Below are 17,878 nucleotides of genomic sequence, written 5' to 3'. Positions count from 1 at the left end.
ACCCTTACCTATTGGGTGCATCTGAGAATATTTTGAATGTTACTTTCCGGTTCCTCAACTTTGTCAGTTTCTGCACCAGCTGTAATTCCAAGTTACATTTGGTGCCACAACATTCGGTCACTTTATTTTTACAAATTGGAGGCAACCAAGCACATGCAGGCTGGTAAGGAGAATGTGTGGCTCATCAGCCCAAAATCCACAGACTCCAGATTCTGATTCCTAAAGGGCAATTTTTTCCAGCAGTTGAAAGTCAGATTTTTTGGTTTTGTGAAGAAAGTTTAAGGTGAAATTAGCAAAAATTCAATGCTCTGCCAGACCACTACTGTCAGCACAGTTCTAAACGCAAATATTGCTTGTTCTCGTATGCAAAATAAAACAAAAAAAACTGGAGGGAACCTTGATCTGGGTCATACATGCATGCTTATCATAACATGTTTAAGTCATGCACATGTATCCTCATAGGACCTGATCCAAAGTCCATTGAAGTCAATGGAAAAAACTCTAAATGACCATGGGCCATAACCATCTCTTCAGGTGAAAAGATGGCTAAACACAACTGGGACAAACACACACACACACACACACACACCAGCATGCACCTGTACAGTTTTCGATGCCTCAAAGACAAACATTCTACATTTCTTAGGAGACCCAGAAGAATGAAACAAAATCCAGGATACATGTATGCAAATAACAAAATACCAGAGTTAGGAACTAAATCCTTCTTTGCAACATGAATTCAGTAATAAGATTTAACAAATATATAAACTACCTTCAACGACATGCATTGGTTAATAGCTATACAGCCGCAGATGAACTTTTAATAAAAGAATGATGCAGTTTTAAAGGGATCTATCCCCTCTAATCAGAGATTGTTTGCAAATAAAAGCTCTATTACCTCTGATTTCTTGGCAGCCACTGGAGGAAAGGTCACTTAATAAAGTGCACTTATCCCTCATTTCAGGAAAACAATATGTCATCTCTATGTTCATTATTTACCAAATTGTCTTCATTTTTCCTTCACCTGCTGGGTTTTTGGCTATAAAGATAAATAATATTATAAAGCCAAGCTAGATGGTTTCAGAAAGGACCAGGATTTGTCACCGAGCTAGGTTCACAGAGTGAAAGAGAGAGAAAATGGGGGAATGGTGCTAAAGGATTCATTATCAGGAAATAGGCTTCTAAAAAGTTTGCCCATACTTACATTTTAAAATACTGCACTGGGCTTTACTGTTTCATATATACAATAATAGTGGACTTTTTTAAACAGTTTAACAAGTTACATAGAGAGAACCATAAATCCTGGGTGTAATACTGATAATAGGTCATAATACATGAATTTCAGCTTTTTACTGTAGAAATTCAAAAGTGAAAAGAACCATTTTGAAAATTAAGCCACTGGATTTTTTTTTTCTTTTCTGAGCTTGTTCTCACAAAAGATTGAGCCAAAGCAAAAGCCCAGAACTGATTTCCCCCCCCCCCTCCAAAGTTTATGATCCAGAACTAAACTCTGAAGTTTGGATCCACCTTTAGCTTCTTAGGAGACACAGAAGAATGAAACAAAATCCAGAATATATGTTGCTAGTACACAGAAGCCCCTTTACCCGGTGCTGCTTCAAATCCTTCTTTAAGACCTACTTTTACTATAATCCCTACAAGAAATCATCTGTAAATAGACAGGAATCTGCCTGAATGTAATTTATTTCAGAATCAGAGCCTTAGTTGGTAAGCTGTTCTGGGCAGGGAATGGGTCTTTCTTGAGTTCATCCATACATAGCATAACAGGGACCCAATCCTAATTGGGGTTTATAGGCACTATGCACCATTTAAACTCAACTGATATGGCTTAAGTGGTAGCTAGGCCTTTCGTGGATTCTTTGAATTTTACCCTTTCTTTCCAATCATTCGTGGCTGGTTGTCAAAACCTCACTTGAGAAACACTATATATCTATATACACAGTATGCAATGTAGATAGGAGCTTGGGGGTGCACAACGAATTTGGAATTAAGCCCTTAATGGGTAAGCATGCCAGCTTGAACAACTCCTTTGGCTGAAGTTTATTATATCCAGCCAGCAGACTGTCTGATTGCTAATAGGATTTCCAGTGTAATATCTACTTGTAAACAAAATACTGCACTTATCCACTGGGCATCTAAGTTCTCTGTGCGTGTGTGTGCATCCCCTTTAGAATCTCTTCCCTATATTCATTAAACAACAGGAAACAACCTCTTCTTGATGCAGCCAAAAATACATTGTGACAATCTTTCTAAGCAGTCTGTGGGATGCAAAGCAAATCTCCTATCAAGCAGAGCCTTGGTATATAATTTGAGGAGGTATTTTTAAACTATACAAAGATGTTTGTTCCTTATTCCCTTTCCTCCGCTCCCATACTTTCTTGTGTTATTTTATATCCAGGGTAGCGTATGCCCTTCTCCTTTACAACATCACACTGACCATGGTCATTCCCAAGTGTGTTCATTCCACCACCATACAGACATTGTTGTTCTCACAAGGGCTCATCCTTCTCCTCATCACACATTTCTGACCATTGCAACATTTGTCCTGTGTCTTGCATGAAGTTGCAGCACGCAAGACTGCTTTAAGCTGCCATGGAAACAAGTGATAATGCTTTATGGCATCATGGAGGTAAAAGAGAACCAGAACATTGGCTTTGCCCCAGGTGTACTCTCCCCACACCTCACTTAACAGGGGTGTGATCCTGTAGTATTCATTCAGGAAAAACTCCTGGTTGATTTCATTGGGATTTTTTGCATGAATGAGGAATTCTAGTCCAGGCCCTGTGACCCATTTACTAATAATCTGCTAACATGTTTATTATTTTATTTATACCATTTAAAAAAAAAAAGAATGAGGAACATTCATCCAAAGCCAGGTATGTATGAACCAAACACAAAATTCACAATAATAAAAAAGTAATTTCATGTGATTTTCTTTCAACTGGTAGTATCCCCATCATCATACTCGGTTCAGCCCTGATAGATGACTCCATTCAGCCCTCATCCGCCACCTCCCAAATGTCCCAGAAATAAGAGAGAGCCTGCGGCATGACCAGAAGGTTAACAAGCTGAGTTATGAGTGTCATAATCAAGGGTGAAGAACACCCTGATGGTAGTTTCCTCTCTTCTCAAGTGCCTCTGCTGAGCACAACTGTGGCAGTATGTCACGTGGAGACAGGCTGCCCACAGGTAACCTGTATGGAAAGTGTTAAGAGCTTCAAAGGTCAAAATCAAACACCTTGAATTCGACTGAAAGCCCATAGGCAGCAAGTGCAATTCAGAGCACTGATGTTACATGATTTCAAAATAGAGCTCTGTTTAATAAGCATTCCAGGACGCATTAGCTTCTGAATGGACACAAGGGACAGCCCCAGATAAAGAGCATGACAGAGGTCTGCTCTCAAGGTGACAAAGGCATGGATGGATAACTGCAGGAAGGTCTCCACATCTGAAAGAAAGGCTACACTTGCCCTATCAAATGCAAGATGGAAAATATGCTGACATGGCTGCTACCTGGGCATCCAGCAGGAGGTTCAATACCAGAGTATAGGATAGAAGCCTATGGCTAGTTTTATAAATTAAAAATTAAATAAGTAAATAATAAGCCTGGTAAGTTGAAACCCTGATTCATAAGATGAGTAATGGCCGCACGCCATGGGTTAGTAAAGCGGATGTAACGACAGTCAACTCTTTTGATTGCTCCTCTGAACCTAGTATCATTCCCTGTTTTGTCCATATTAAACTTCAGCCAGCTTGCTGTCATCCAAGTCTCAATCTCTTAAAGACACTACGTTGACTATACCACTGCACTAGTATGATGGACTATAATGGAGATGTACAACTGGATATTGTTCACGTGCATGTTTCCCTACCATCCCTACTAGTGTCCTCATGTGTATTCATTGAGCAAAAAAGTGGAACCTATGGAACCCAGTGTGAAAGAGCCTTAGAGTTAGATGAACAATTGCCCATAATTACTCTATGAGTGTTCCTGTATTAAAAGGAAAGAAGCCATTTCAGAACAGCTTCATCTATTCCTGCAAGGGGCCACAACCTTGGCAGTAACTCTCAGTAATAATAAAGGCAACTGGACAGATCAGTTTGAACATGTTCTCTTAATTCATAACCAGGAAGACACTGATGAACAATGCCACTAGTGAATTAACAGACCTGTACCCGGGTCTAACCCTAGATTGACCAGGGTGAAAGGAAGATGAATACTGCAAATATTGCCAGAGCTGATTAGCAGATACATTCTTGGTGATCTTTCTGCTAAGCATGAGATTCAATACAAGTAAATATCTTACAAGGTCATCAAATCATCAAGAACTGAGTAGGCTCACCAACGCTTCCCTGAGAAGGTCTGGCAACGACTGGACTTCTTTTGAGACAGGCCATGCACGCATAAGCTGGTCAGAGAATTTTGCTGAAAATAAAATTGATAAAAATGAAAACACAATTTTTCACTCAATTTCCACATGTCCACCCTCCATTTTCCAACTAGTTCTAACAACAATGTTCCACGTGAACAGAAGAAAAGAGCACGTTTAAGCTAATGCTTTTTCTTGCAAATGAGAAGCCAAAATTCCATCCTCAGTTGTGCATTTATGCATGTATGCAGGAAAGAATCTGCCCCTTGTGTTTTACTTTATGAAACAGACAAACTGGGCTCAAAACAAAATTCAAACAGCATATATAACATTTTAGTTTCTGAGATTCAAGTTCCACAGTTAATACCTTTGCTATTTCTTACTTCCCTATTATATTATTTCAGGAATTCTTTTATATTTTCACATATGGCTTATTTGCCCTAAACACATCCAAGCGGTTTTGCAGGCTGTCTGTGGCACTCAGGAAATTCATTTCAGCTGTAGCTTTGGAAAGAAGAAAAAAAGTTTTCCACAAAGTGCTCCATTTGTGATGAGTTAAAATCCCTAAATCTGATTTTAAACATGACCAGATTTTACTTTCAGTATCATATAAAAGGATCTAGTCTGTTGATTCATGAAGCTGAAAATGAACCAAACCTAACATTTAAATTCTGGTTTTGTGCAGTTGAGATGTCTCTTTCATAGCTCATTGAGTAGTTTGCAGAGTAAGACTGCTGGGACAGAAAATCCTCATTCAGTGATTTTTATATCGATCTGACTATTTAGGGAGAGGAGGCAAAAGATGGAAGGCCGGATCCTCACTGGGTGTAAGTCAGCATATCTCCAGCCCTGAGTAACAGTTGCTTTTACATTCAAATCTTCTGAAAACTAATTTGCATTTTAAGATAGTCTAAAATGGCTTAACCTGCCATAGTTTTCTGAACAGCAATGACGCCCTAAGGGATGTTACAGCGTATATTGTTGCTAATGGAACAGATCACCTCGCCCCCGCTGGGGAAAAACAAAGGAGAGGGAAGCTAGTTGGGGAGGATATCTTTGCATGGAAAGCCTCATGGAATTTTACTCAAATCATAACTCTCAGGCAAAGGGGTGTTAGCATGTGATCCTCCTTCTTCCTGTCCAACAGACAGAATGTTCACCCCTCACAACCTACGAATGTTATAAAGGATTAGATGGAGTTATCCACATGGAAGGATGACCTTCTATTGAAAAACATAAGAAGAACATATGTTATGTTCTTCATTGAATCCAGGGCATACTACCTCTCCCCCCACACACAACTTGGTCTTCTCAGCTCTGTAACTCCAAAGGAGTTGTGCTGACCAGAGACTTTGTCGCTCACAATTGCTCCTGGGATCCCAGCTTAGAAGTTCCTGGTGCAGATGGGACTCCATGGAAAGGTTCAGCCACAGACTACATTGACTGCTTGGTGTGTTATTCAGGGTTTGGTGATGGGATGATGTGCTTGCATCCCAACCTCACATTCCCTCAAACAGATCCCCAACTATGCAAAGAACTCTCTGAAAGTTGTGTGTGGCCATAGTATTACAGGTGTGCTGATCCTCTCTCTCCATCACAGGCAGAGGCAGATTCATATAGTGGGTTACAAACTAAATACAAGTCAACAATGTAATACTGTTGCATAAAAAAGCAAACATTCTGAAATGTATTAGCAGGAGTGTTGTAAGCAAGACACAAAACATAATTCTTCCACTCTACTCAGCATTGACAAGGCCTTAACTGAAGTATTGTGTCCAGTTCTGGGCATACTTCAGGAAAGATGTGGACAAATTGGAGAAAGTCCAGAAGAGAATAACGAAAATGATTAAAGGTCTAGAAAATGAGGAAAGATTGAAAAAAAAAAAGGGACGGGGGTTGTTTAATCTGGAGAAGAGAAGATGGGAGGGGGGACATGATAACTGTCTCAAGTATGTAAAAGGTTGTTACAAAGAGGAGGGTGATAAATTGTTTTCCTTATCCACTGAGGACAGGATAAGAAGCAATGAGCTTAAATTGCAGCAAGGGAGATTTAGGTTAGACATTCAGAAAAACTTCCTAACTGTCAGGGTTGTTAAGCATTGAAACAAATTACTAGGGAGGTTTGGAATCGTGGTCATTGGAGGTTTTCAAGAACAGGTTAGACAAACACCGGTCCAGGATGGTTTAATACTTAATCCCGCAATAGTGCAAGAGACTGGACTAGTTGTCCTATCCAATCCTACATTTTTATGATACTATGACTCTACATCCATGTATTCCAGACCAATAGATATTTTTCCCATGACAGATTTCATTTCATAAGCTGAAATGCTTATTTAAGTAATCACCGCCTTTTAATCTCTATTACTGGCATAAATGAAACAGCCGGATAGAGGCAAGCAAATTTACACACTCTTAAACAAGAAGTTTCCTCAGGGACTTACCTTTTCCTCTGTTCTAATGTGACAGGCACATTTTCTTTCTTTCGCTTATATCTTTATCTTTATCGATTTTATAATAAACCTTACGTTATCAATGATCAGCATTTTTTCAGATACAATGATAATACTTTGCACTTACAGAATAATACTTTGCACTCATGGGTTCTTCCATTCAGTATCTCAAAGCACTTTGTGAGCCTCACTTAATTAATGCAGATCAATGACAAGGCAGATCTTATTTTAAATAACTCTGAGAGTTGCGTCTTGCAAACCCCCGAATCATTGGTCAGTGCAACACAAATAATCCAACCCAAACACAGCCAACTTCACCCTGTTTACAAACAGCAACACGGGACCTGTTATTAATAGGTAATCCAAGCTTCTTAGATTACTGCTCTTTTGATTCACATGAAATGTGCTTTGAATTTGTTGACTGGAGGCAGAAGAATTCCTTGCTATAGGGACTTGACACCATCCCCACCCCAACACACTTCTCTCCATGTCAGTTATTGTAAAGTAACTGATTAAAAGATGCAACTTCATGTGGACAATCAATCTGTTCTTTCCTACAATCAAGATTTCTTAATGCAGGGAAAACCACCAGGGTTCTGCACATTATAAAACTTTTAGCAAAGGGCTAATGAAATGCAAAGCTTCCTATAAGACCAGCACTAGCCTTCCTATCAAATCATCTGAAATATTTATTTGCCCTCTTGAATAATTGATAGGGGCATCAGCTCTCCCGGTCAATTGATTTATTAAGGGACTGTTTGGAATTAAACAGCTTAAAGTTATTAGATTTAGCAGCGACCTTGCTTGTTAGCATATTCATTTACCTACGGGAGCTCCCATTAGATATTGTTAATACATGACGTTCCCAGTCACGGCCTGGATCGCCTCAAATTGCATTAACGCTGGGCTGTTTAGCCACAGAATAACAGGTTTGATTGAGTGCTTGGGTTTGGTGTAATTAGATTTTCCTTGAAAAGGGGGGACTGTTTTAATGCTGTGTGCGTTAAACTAGATATGTCATCAGCATTACTGTAATTGGCAAACAGGAGCATTGGAGACCTGGCTGCGTGTGAATGTTTGTGTTTATGGCTTGTCTTCCCATTGTCATAGGTGGCACATAATAGCCATGCTAACTTACATATGCATGACACTGATAAAAAGTAGCCGGCCTCTTTAATAAGCATCTCTTTTGAAATCAGTGGAATATTCTATACTGAATAATGGGATCAATTTATTGTTAGTTAAAACTGCCAATTATTTCTCTGGCTGAAAAGGTTATGAGACTGGTTAATCAATGATGAAAATGGTGTGTGTGTGTGTGTGTGTGTGCGCGCACATATGCATGTGTGTTTCTACTCTGTGGATTTCTGTTGGATATATAGAAAAGGACACGTGCTACAAGACTGCTGCTCTCAAACTCACCAGCTCTATTGAAGCTCATTATAGAAGATTTGGGGCCTGAGTCACTGCATTTTTACTCTGGTTTCACACTGGTGTCACTCCACTGATTTCAATTCCACCAGCATGAACTCACAGTGGTGAATCAGGTATTTCATTTTTAATTACATGCATCTTGCTAGGATTAAAGGTGCACGCAGGTAATCAAATGCTTGCTACCCATGCCTAACTGAGGAGTCCCTTTGGGTCAAATTCTGCCTTCAGATGCATGTGCATGAAATTCCCATTGGCTTCAATGAGAGCCCAGTGACAAAACCCTAGGGCAACTGCACCTGCAATACTGTGCTCAGTGCTGTACACCTTATTACCAGAGCAATATTGAGAAATTGGAGGAAGTTCAGAGAAGAGCAACAAAAACGATCAAGGGACTTGCAGGACTGACTTACAATTAAAGAAAGCTTCAAAGACTAGAGATGAGTAGGTGACATGATTTCGGCATTTGAAAAGATTAAGGACAGAGAGGAAAAGTTAGGGTGGCACAGAGGATATAACTTGGGATAATGAGATGAAATTATAATAGGGAGAATGTATGTTGAAAACAAGAAAAATCTTCTTGATCATAAAATGTATGAGGCTATAGAATAGTCACCCAAACCCCAACACTTAAGGCTTCGAGAACTATGCTGGACAAATCACTAGGACAGTGTTTCCCAAACTTGGGACACCGCTTGTGTAGGGAAAGCCCCAGGCGGGCCGGGCCAGTTTGTTTACCTGCCACGTCCGCAGGTTCGGCTGATTGCGGCTCCCACTGGCCGCGGTTCGCTGCTGCAAGCCAATGGAGGCTGCAGGAAACAGCGGCCAATATGTCCCTCGGCCTGCGCCGCTTCCAAGAGCTCCCATTGGCCTGGAGCAGCGAACTGCGGCCAGTGGGAGCCATGATCGGCCGAACCTGTGGACGCGGCAGGTAAACAAACCGGCCCAGCCCGCCAGGGGCTTTCCCTACACAAGCAGCGTCCCACGTTTGGGAAGCACTGCACTAGGAAATATATGATGGGGACAAGCCTATACTGGCAGGCAAATGAACTAGGCAAGCTAATTAATCTGAAGGGTTATGACCTTATTTGCATCTGCTTTTTTTTGATGAATCTAAGTGAGGAATCTGGCCTTTACAGGTTTATCTGGCAGGTGGTCAGAACAGATAGAAGTCATGTTAAAAATACAACATTAGTTTTCATATCCCTAAAATATTATTTTTCAAAGTACCGTGGCTGGAAAGGAAGGGACTTCCAAGGATGAACTGTGCAGCCAAAGTGGCAGTCAATAGAAAGGAACAAAAGAGTGCATTTAAACAAACTGATATTTCCAAACAGGGGATAAGAGCCTTGGCTAGTAGGACCTGATCCAACGCGATTTACTTCAATGGGATTTGGATCAGGCCCAGAGAGATCTACCTGAACAGGGGATAAAAATGACTGGCAAGTTACTGGGCGACAGAGCTGCCTGAATAGTTGAAATTGGTCTTAATTTTGTGAAATTAATTTTATTTTAGCTCAAGTATGCACTTATCAGGAACATGACCTTGCATGATCCATGCTAAAACTCCTGTTGAGTTGATGGAGCGGTACATGGTAAGCACCACAGGGTTAGGCACCAAAGTGTTTTTCCCCCGTGCTGATAAAATGACCAGTGGAGCAGGATAATTTTTACTTATGGGGGTGGGGGGGGGGGGGAGAATCAGCCTAGGGAAAGGTGAGGAAATTAGAAAAAATAAACAAACAAAAAAATGACCCAAAGAGTTGCCAACCCTCTAGGATTGGCCTGGATTCTCCAGGAATGAAAGATTAATCTTTCATTAAAGTTTATGTCCTGTGATGAGACCTCCAGGAATACGTCCAACCAAAATCCGCAACCCTAGATCCTCAGACCTTTGCACAAACCTCAACCTAACCCTCTTCAGAAGTCTGAATATGTTAAAGGAGGTTGGGCGTTCAACATTCCTGTTTCAGTTTGGGAAACCCCAGTACAACAGCATCCTGCTAATATATGAGGACTAGAAAATGAAACTGATCATAAACAAAGTGAAATTGACCAGCCTAGCCTCACTGTCCCAGCCAAAAGGGGGAGGTGGGGGGGGGGGGGGAAGAGAGAGAGAGAGAAAGAGAACTAGCACTAATGAATAGTTGATTGGATTTTTAACAGTCACATGGTTTTTACTAACCCAAGGTGATAACAGTAAAACTGATATAATAGTTTTATTTTCAATATATTGATGATCTCGCGTGTGTCCTTTAAGAAGAGTTCAGGGACATTGTACCCTTCACAGAACACATTCAGGTCCTTTTATAGGCGCTGTGCACCCAAATAAGCTATCTTTACTCCCACTAATACACAAGTGGACCGACTGAAATCAACGAGACCCTGTTTGTAATAAGGTTCTATTCAGTATGGGTGAGCGTGGAACAATTGGGCCCGGTGTGATTGATCTCATATGTTCTTTTTGTGTTACGCATAACATTGAACTGGACACACACACACACACACACACACACACACACACACACACACACGATGGGAGGTTGAATAAAACAGACTATAGCTTGTATTCCAGGGCTGGTGTTTTATTTAAAGGAGCAATTATAGCTGTGATTCTTTAAAAAAAAATAATAATAATGAATGTTTAAAATCATCAGGGTTATTTTGCAGAGCCCTGGTTCAGCTCATGTGCAAGGAATTGCCTCCTTAAGTAGTGGAGTTGCTTCCCCACCCCCCCCTTGCAAAAGGCATTTTTAAAGGTAAGAAAGTGATGGTAACAGAAAGTGCTGCCCGAACCTTAATCACTGTTTACTGATTTAGTCCATTTTATTAGCAGGCAGTGCTTTTCCAGAGAGCCATTTTCCTGGCAGGGTGCAAAGACTGCTATCAGGGGCAAAAGTCTGTGTCTTGCTGCTACTTCCCTCTCCGTATCCGGCTTCATAACTGCCACTAGCAGGCTACTGCAAGAAGGCAGCGGGGGTTGTAGTGTCAGAGTTCAGCCTCTGACACTGGTCCTCTAGAGGTAAGTGTGAAAGAGGGCTCGATTATAAAGCTGGAGGATGGCTACAAAGGACCCAACAGGGCATAAAAACAATATGCGTAGCACGCTGCGTCCCCTCTCCTGGGGCGACACAGGAATTGGAAATGATAGAGAATGTCACCCTTTGCATGGAGAGATTTGGGGGGATTTGTTTGTTTACAATTGTTTAAGTGTCCGAATCTAAATAATGGATTCGGGGAGGAAAACATAAAATCAAGACATAAGACTGGTTCGAAAAACATTCACGCTTTAGTACAGTTTTGCCTTTTCCCCACCCCTACCCCCCATTTGTCACAGTCAACTACTGAAATCCTCTATTAATCGCTAAATCCAGATAATAGCGGAGGTGGGTTGGCTGACCTGTGAAATTAGGTCTGCATGTAAAAAGGAATTGAACTGCATGAGCTTTGGAAATAACTCTGTCGGTATTTACATTAGCATTTGAACATCAAAGATCTCCCCTGGGCTCCTCTAGGTTCCTCTAATCCAAGCACCAATGAAATAGCTCAGCTTTGCCCCCTCTCCCCGTTTCCCCCCCCAAACATGCCATATTAGAGACCATATGAGAGATACCAGCCAATCAAGAGGCAGGGGACAGGGTTTTCATAGGTTGTTGGGTCCCACATTTCCATGAGACTGGGGCACAAGGAAATTCACTAACACTAAGGGAAGGGGGGGACAGGGTTCTATTTAACAGAAGATAGAGTCTATCCTGGTGGGCAGGCTTGCTTACAAATAGTAATTACCAGATAAAAAAAAGAGGCCTCTAAGTCTGCCAGGCTCAGCAGCCTGTGTGGAGTTGAATTAAACTCAATGCCAAAAATGATTTTTGAAAACATCACTGACTTTCATTGGGGCTCACAAAAGGTGATTATTTATTTGCATATTTCAAATCGGATATTTCACCACAGGAGTAGTTGATGTTTCTACACCCCCTTCCAACAGAGGATCTCAAAGAGTTTTACACAGATTAAGGAATCAAGCCCCACAATGTCCCCTCTGCAGTATTATTATTATTATTCTCTTTTTACAGATGGGGAAACTGAGGCCTTAAACAATTTACGGTTCAGAAGGGTTCCAGTGGAAGAGTTGGGATTAGAACTCAGATATCTGGCCTCCTTATCTTAAATTCCATTCTTCCTCCCTTGTAGTTGTTGAGTTTGTTCCTTGAATGTTTGAATTGCACTTAAATGTACCTGGTTCCTCTCTGAGACAACAGCTGAGTTGAATAAGCCTAGAAACACAGGCTATACCAAAATGAAAACAGACAAGTATTTGTTTTAATTTACTCCCAGTATTTTCATAAATACGGACTACTCAGGTGAGTAAGGGATTGGATTACACCCAGAATCCCTATAACCATATATTGTTCTCTATCAGCTGTGATTCCCACACTCTAAACCCATCGTAAATTTGTTACAAATGAGTAACAGATACACAGGAGTATGACTGTGGGGAGAGAATGGGATGTTTTTGACATGGAGATTGCTTTCTTCACATTGCTAGTTGGCTATGTGACAACCTATGAAATAACCATTATATTACACCTCTGCCCAAATAAAGGGATTAGTTTCTCAGCACTATTTCTAGCAAGAGTTAGAGGAATAAGCTGATAACCAAACAAAAATCCAGAGACATCTGAAGTGCTAAACCTGAATTGACCTCAAACATCCCAGCTCATCAACATTTTTTTCTAAAAAACTCCATTTGACAGTGGGATATATTTTCATCCCAAAGTATTTTCAGGTTAACAGCAAGCAGGCAGCATTTGGTACAGTCATTTTTTCTCTGCCGTTCCAACCTTTAGTGAGGTGTGTTGGGGGAACCGAGAATCATTTACCACTATTTGCTAATAGTTTTGGTGAACTACACAGCATCAAGTGTTCCTTTCTCGTGAGGCCCATTTGTAGAGACATTGGCTGCTTTGCTCGAGAAACCCGAGGCTAAGGTTGATCTAACGCATTGCTTTAAAAGACTAAAGACCATTCAACATTATAACCTAATCTAGGGAAAGAATGGACAATACATAAATAAATAAGCCAGTTGTATTGTTTTTGATATAATTATTACCATGGCATCATCAGTAGAGGCATCAACAGAAATCTCTATCCTTTCTAAATCCCATTCCCCACCACCTTTTTTTTAAATGGATCTTTACAGAATTTTATCCAGCTGGGGGAGGAGGGAAGAAAAAAACAAGAGGATGAAGAGAGATCACCTTTAAAGCTTTTCCTTTCTTTTCTTGCCTTTTTTTTTAAATGACAATAGAAATTTTTTTCCTAAAGTTGTATTAGGGATTCACTTAAGCAGAAATGAACTGTAATATGCAAATAGTTCTAATTGGACTGCTAATAGAGCGTGTCTCTGTTGTTTTTTTGTAGGGAGTTTTATGCCTATGTAATCAGTGCAGACAGCCGTTAAGTAAATGAAGAGGCAACTAACAATGTCAGAAAAGAGACCGGGCGGTTCCAGCTGACACTACCCTAATCTTCCAGGACCCATTAAATGGCAGTTTCAACGCATTACCTACCATAACATCCTTGAATATCACTGATTTTATTTGCAGTATCAAACATTCCATTTCATGCCCCATTAACAGTAGGAGCCTGAGCTTTTTGACGCAGCTAAACATTTTACTAACTACCTGGACTAAGTAACCAATTAACTTTTGGAGACAATACGGCCAATTAAGCGCGAAAAGGTAAGGCTGTCATCCCCCACTAAAATTGAATTTCCTTTTCCTGATGGCACTTATTGTAGGCGTTCAATTGTTAATGGAGATTTGGTCCCTATTAAAAGGATGAAGCCGAAGGATAATGAGAAAGTTCAGAGGACTTGGTTCCTAAAGAGTAGGTCAGAAAGTGTCCCAATTGGACACTAATTCAGTCATTTTTTCTTCATGCTAGCTCACTTTCTGGATGGGATTGGCAATGTAGCTTTAATATGACCTACCATGATGATACATTGTGCAATATGGCAGCCTCCAAGACACACACAAGCATACATGGGTAGTTTGAGATCCTAAACGGTAAAGTAAAAAAGAAAAAACAACTTTTTTTTTTTTTTTTTTTTTTACACAGCAGAAATGTTACATCCTTGTGGATTATTGCACCTAGGGTAAGCAGGAGGCACGCATCGCTTGTACTTGGGGTGTACTTGGAATGTGTACACATGAGGTGAACTTGGAAATCAACCCTCTGCATTTAGGCAGGCCACACACCAGGAAATATCTTTTTGGTAAGCGGTGAGGGGTCTTCTCATAACTCCTGCTGATTTTAAGGTGTGCCATCAGGTTAAAGTCTATTGCTATGTCTTGGGGTAAATATGTTAGAGTGGATATCAGCCTAGGTACCTAGGATAAACCACGGTATTTTCCTTTGGTTAGAAGAGACCTCAAGATACCATAATTGCTGTGGAGTAACAAACGTTGAGTTTTCAATGGCATTGAATGTAAATAACTTTCATTTTCTGAAGCAAAAGGCTTTTTGTTTTCTGAAAGTACATATATATATTCCCACAGTATGTAAAAATTACAAATATTACATATTTGAAAAATTACATATCAAGCAAAAATTGTCTAGTTCCACTGTAGAATATTGCCCAAAGGGAAAACTAGCTTGTGAGATGTGGGTAAGTTAATCATCATCAACCCAGCAGTTTATACTTCCAGTGTGACTTTCAGCCAAGGATCTCAAAACGCTTTACAAAAATCAGTACATTGGACCAGCTGTTTATGTGAGTTTGTAGATCATTTATCATAGGTTGCCAGGGTGCAGGGGGACTAGCAGGGGAAGGGGGAGGGAGCGGGGGGAGAGAGAAAAGGGGGGCAGCCAGGGCTTCAGTGGATCGCTGCCACGCGGCCCCTCCCGCTGTGCCCCCTGCCAGGAGGGCTCCACACCGCTCCGGTCGGCTGGGAGGGAAGGACGCGGGCTGCCCTGTTGGGCTTGCTGCAAGGCACTCCCGTCCTCCACGCCGCTGCCCCCTACAGGGCAGCCGGAGTGGAACAAACAAACAACAACAACAACAAAAGCGACCGTGCTTGCTTTGCTTGCTCGGCTGGTGCCTGGAGCCAGCCCTGGTTCGGAGGAATTCAGATCAGGGTTTCTTGGTTCAGTTCTTTATAAAGATAAGGGACTAGTTGCAAAGTTTGATTTAAACTTCAGCAAAATTTGGAGGTCGTGTTCAGTGCTGGGGCTTTGGTCCAGGCCTAGGCATATGCATGCATTTAGGTGCTCATGTCTTTGAAAAGGTGGGCCACACTATCTATCCATCTTTGAGCTAGAGTGCTGTAGATGAATCTAGCAATAACTAATCAGCTGCATATGTATTTACGGCTCAGTATGTCCTGATCATTCTTACACATGGAGAACGTCATTGGTTTCCTGCTGTGGTAATACCCTTTAAATTCAGTTACTTGTACTGAGTGTGATATGGGATGGTGAGCACATGCACATAAGCACACACACTCAGTTCCTGGAGGAAATCATCCCATTTGGCAATTATTACCACTCTCCTTCAGGAGGGACTGGTTTCTGAGAGACTGCCTGCCCAAGCCAGGCATCAAACACCATCAGTGCTACATCAAAGGATTGCATTCCTGTGATGCCATATGGTGTAACGTCCCTTTAACTACAATGTCAGTATCTGTTAACAATGCAAGTATAATCAAACTGCTAATGTACTGGATCCATTTTGAGGAGGCCAGCAAGCAACACATTTGGGAGACTGAAACCGAAGCATGGTTTCCTTTTGTGGTTTTCCAAACTGTTCTGTGAATATTTTCAATATGTAAGACAAAACTAAACCTACATTAAGACAACAGCCTACACTGACATAACAGTTAAAGATTATCCTAGCCACAACACAGCCAGTTTAGATGATTAATCTAATCTCTTGAATGCATGGAATATCCAAACAGGAAAGCACTGAACTCTAATAGCAAAAATATGTCTTGGGCTTTTCACTACAATTCTTTACATCATTAAGTAATTACTCTTGACTAGAACCCCACCCTCCCATACTGCTACTTATGGTTAGAGGATTTTACTGGCTCTTCTATGAAATCTGCCAATTAATGCTGGTGTCATTAGGCTTTTGCAAGACCCTGATTAAAAAATACCTATGTGGTGGTGTCATTACCTTAGTTAGACACTACACTGCTTTTAGAATGCTGAGGTTGTTTTGGGAAGCAGGGATTTCAAAAAGCTGGCATTGCTCACTATTCTTGATGGGTCTCAGTTGCTTGCAAAAATAAATGTTTTACTATATACCCTGCTGATGCAACAAAGCTATGGAGGGGACAATGGATTTCTTTTCTGCCTTGTGCATCATCAACAGCCATCAGTGAAGTTCCAAGTGTAGAATTGTTATTTCTAGTCAGTGATATGAGTCAGAGCCAACATCTTGATTTTTTTTTCCAGATCCCAGGTTGAATCTACATCACTAAATGTTAAACTAAAAGAATCTTTTAACTTCTAAGATGAATAAAACTGTGTAATGGAGCAAAGGTGGCTCTCCATGGTATTTTTACAGTCACAGTAAGTTAGCTTGGGAAAAGTCCTGGCTTTATCAAACAAAAAACATATAATTTAGTTTAAAAGAGGAAATCCCATAACACAAAATATTTCAGTTAACATTACGTGGTCATGGGAAACGGATAAAAAAAAAATCTTATTTTATGTTTTTAAATAAAGCCATTAAATAACATTTAACTAGACTTTCAAACCACTTAAAAACCTGACGCAGTGAAGATATAGCAAGCTAGAATTGTGACAGTTCATGGAGGAGTCTTGCTCAACAGAAATTTTCTAAGAAAAAACCCTACCCTAAAACTTCTGGATTTTGTCATAGAAATCATAGCTGTGGCAAACATACAGTATCAATAGCCAACTGCAAATTCAGGTATTCCATGAGTGTAAGTGAGGACAGAATTTGGTCATGTAAATACAAAACAGGCTCTTCATTAGCAAGAGTGATGCATGCAGATTAGAATTAGATAAGTGGGTACCTTTGAGCAGATAGCACAAGAATCTTTCCTTCCACTGCTGAATAATGCCACTAAACGTATGTATATGCTCAGGGCTGGTAGGTCTACTTACAATCCTCTCTCATACACAGCTGCATTCTCCTTCCATAGTATTGTGTGCCTTTAGCTTCTTGTGTGCTAAATGGAGATTCACTCCTAATGTAAAACTTGTGAGTTGAATGCTGGCTAAACTTGGTTTCCTTGTTATTTTATCACCAATGGGCTTTCTAGTCTACCCTTTCCCCAAGCAACCCCCATTCCTGCCTTCTCATACCCTCATCCTTGCCTATCCATTTATCAGTGGGAAAAAAACCCAAACTCTGGGTTTCTACATTCAATATATTTCATCTGGTGTAACCAGAAATACCAGTCACCACAGGGCTATATTCATTATGCTAACAAGGCCTCCCAGGTTGATGCAATTTACCCTAATTAGCTGATTCCTTTGCTCCTAAACTTTCTCTCCCCAGAGATGTTGCATGGTTGTGTTTTTGTACAAGCTGCAGGATACAAATTCTACTCTGGGGTCTGACCCAGATCC

At 40.7% G+C, this 17,878-nt stretch overlaps 1 long non-coding RNA gene across 3 annotated transcripts in view; it reads right to left on the bottom strand.

Annotated features, from left to right (window-relative positions):
* LOC135973897 (uncharacterized) overlaps positions 1–17,652 on the bottom strand; it is a 35,806-nt gene extending 18,154 nt beyond the window's left edge. For all 3 annotated transcript variants that reach the window (XR_010590936.1, XR_010590938.1, XR_010590937.1), the window contains exons 1-2: positions 17,320–17,652; positions 4,362–4,444 (exon numbers count right to left, since the gene is read on the bottom strand). This is a non-coding gene — a long non-coding RNA (uncharacterized LOC135973897). The remainder of the gene's footprint in view (positions 1–4,361; positions 4,445–17,319) is intronic.
* Between the last annotated feature and the right edge of the window lie 226 nt (positions 17,653–17,878).

This window comes from Chrysemys picta, chromosome 10 (assembly GCF_011386835.1).
Source record: "Chrysemys picta bellii isolate R12L10 chromosome 10, ASM1138683v2, whole genome shotgun sequence".
Classification (NCBI taxonomy): Eukaryota; Metazoa; Chordata; order Testudines; family Emydidae; genus Chrysemys; species Chrysemys picta.
The sequence above is the reverse complement of the archived record's forward strand: the minus strand, read 5'-3'. Positions and strand labels throughout refer to the sequence as shown.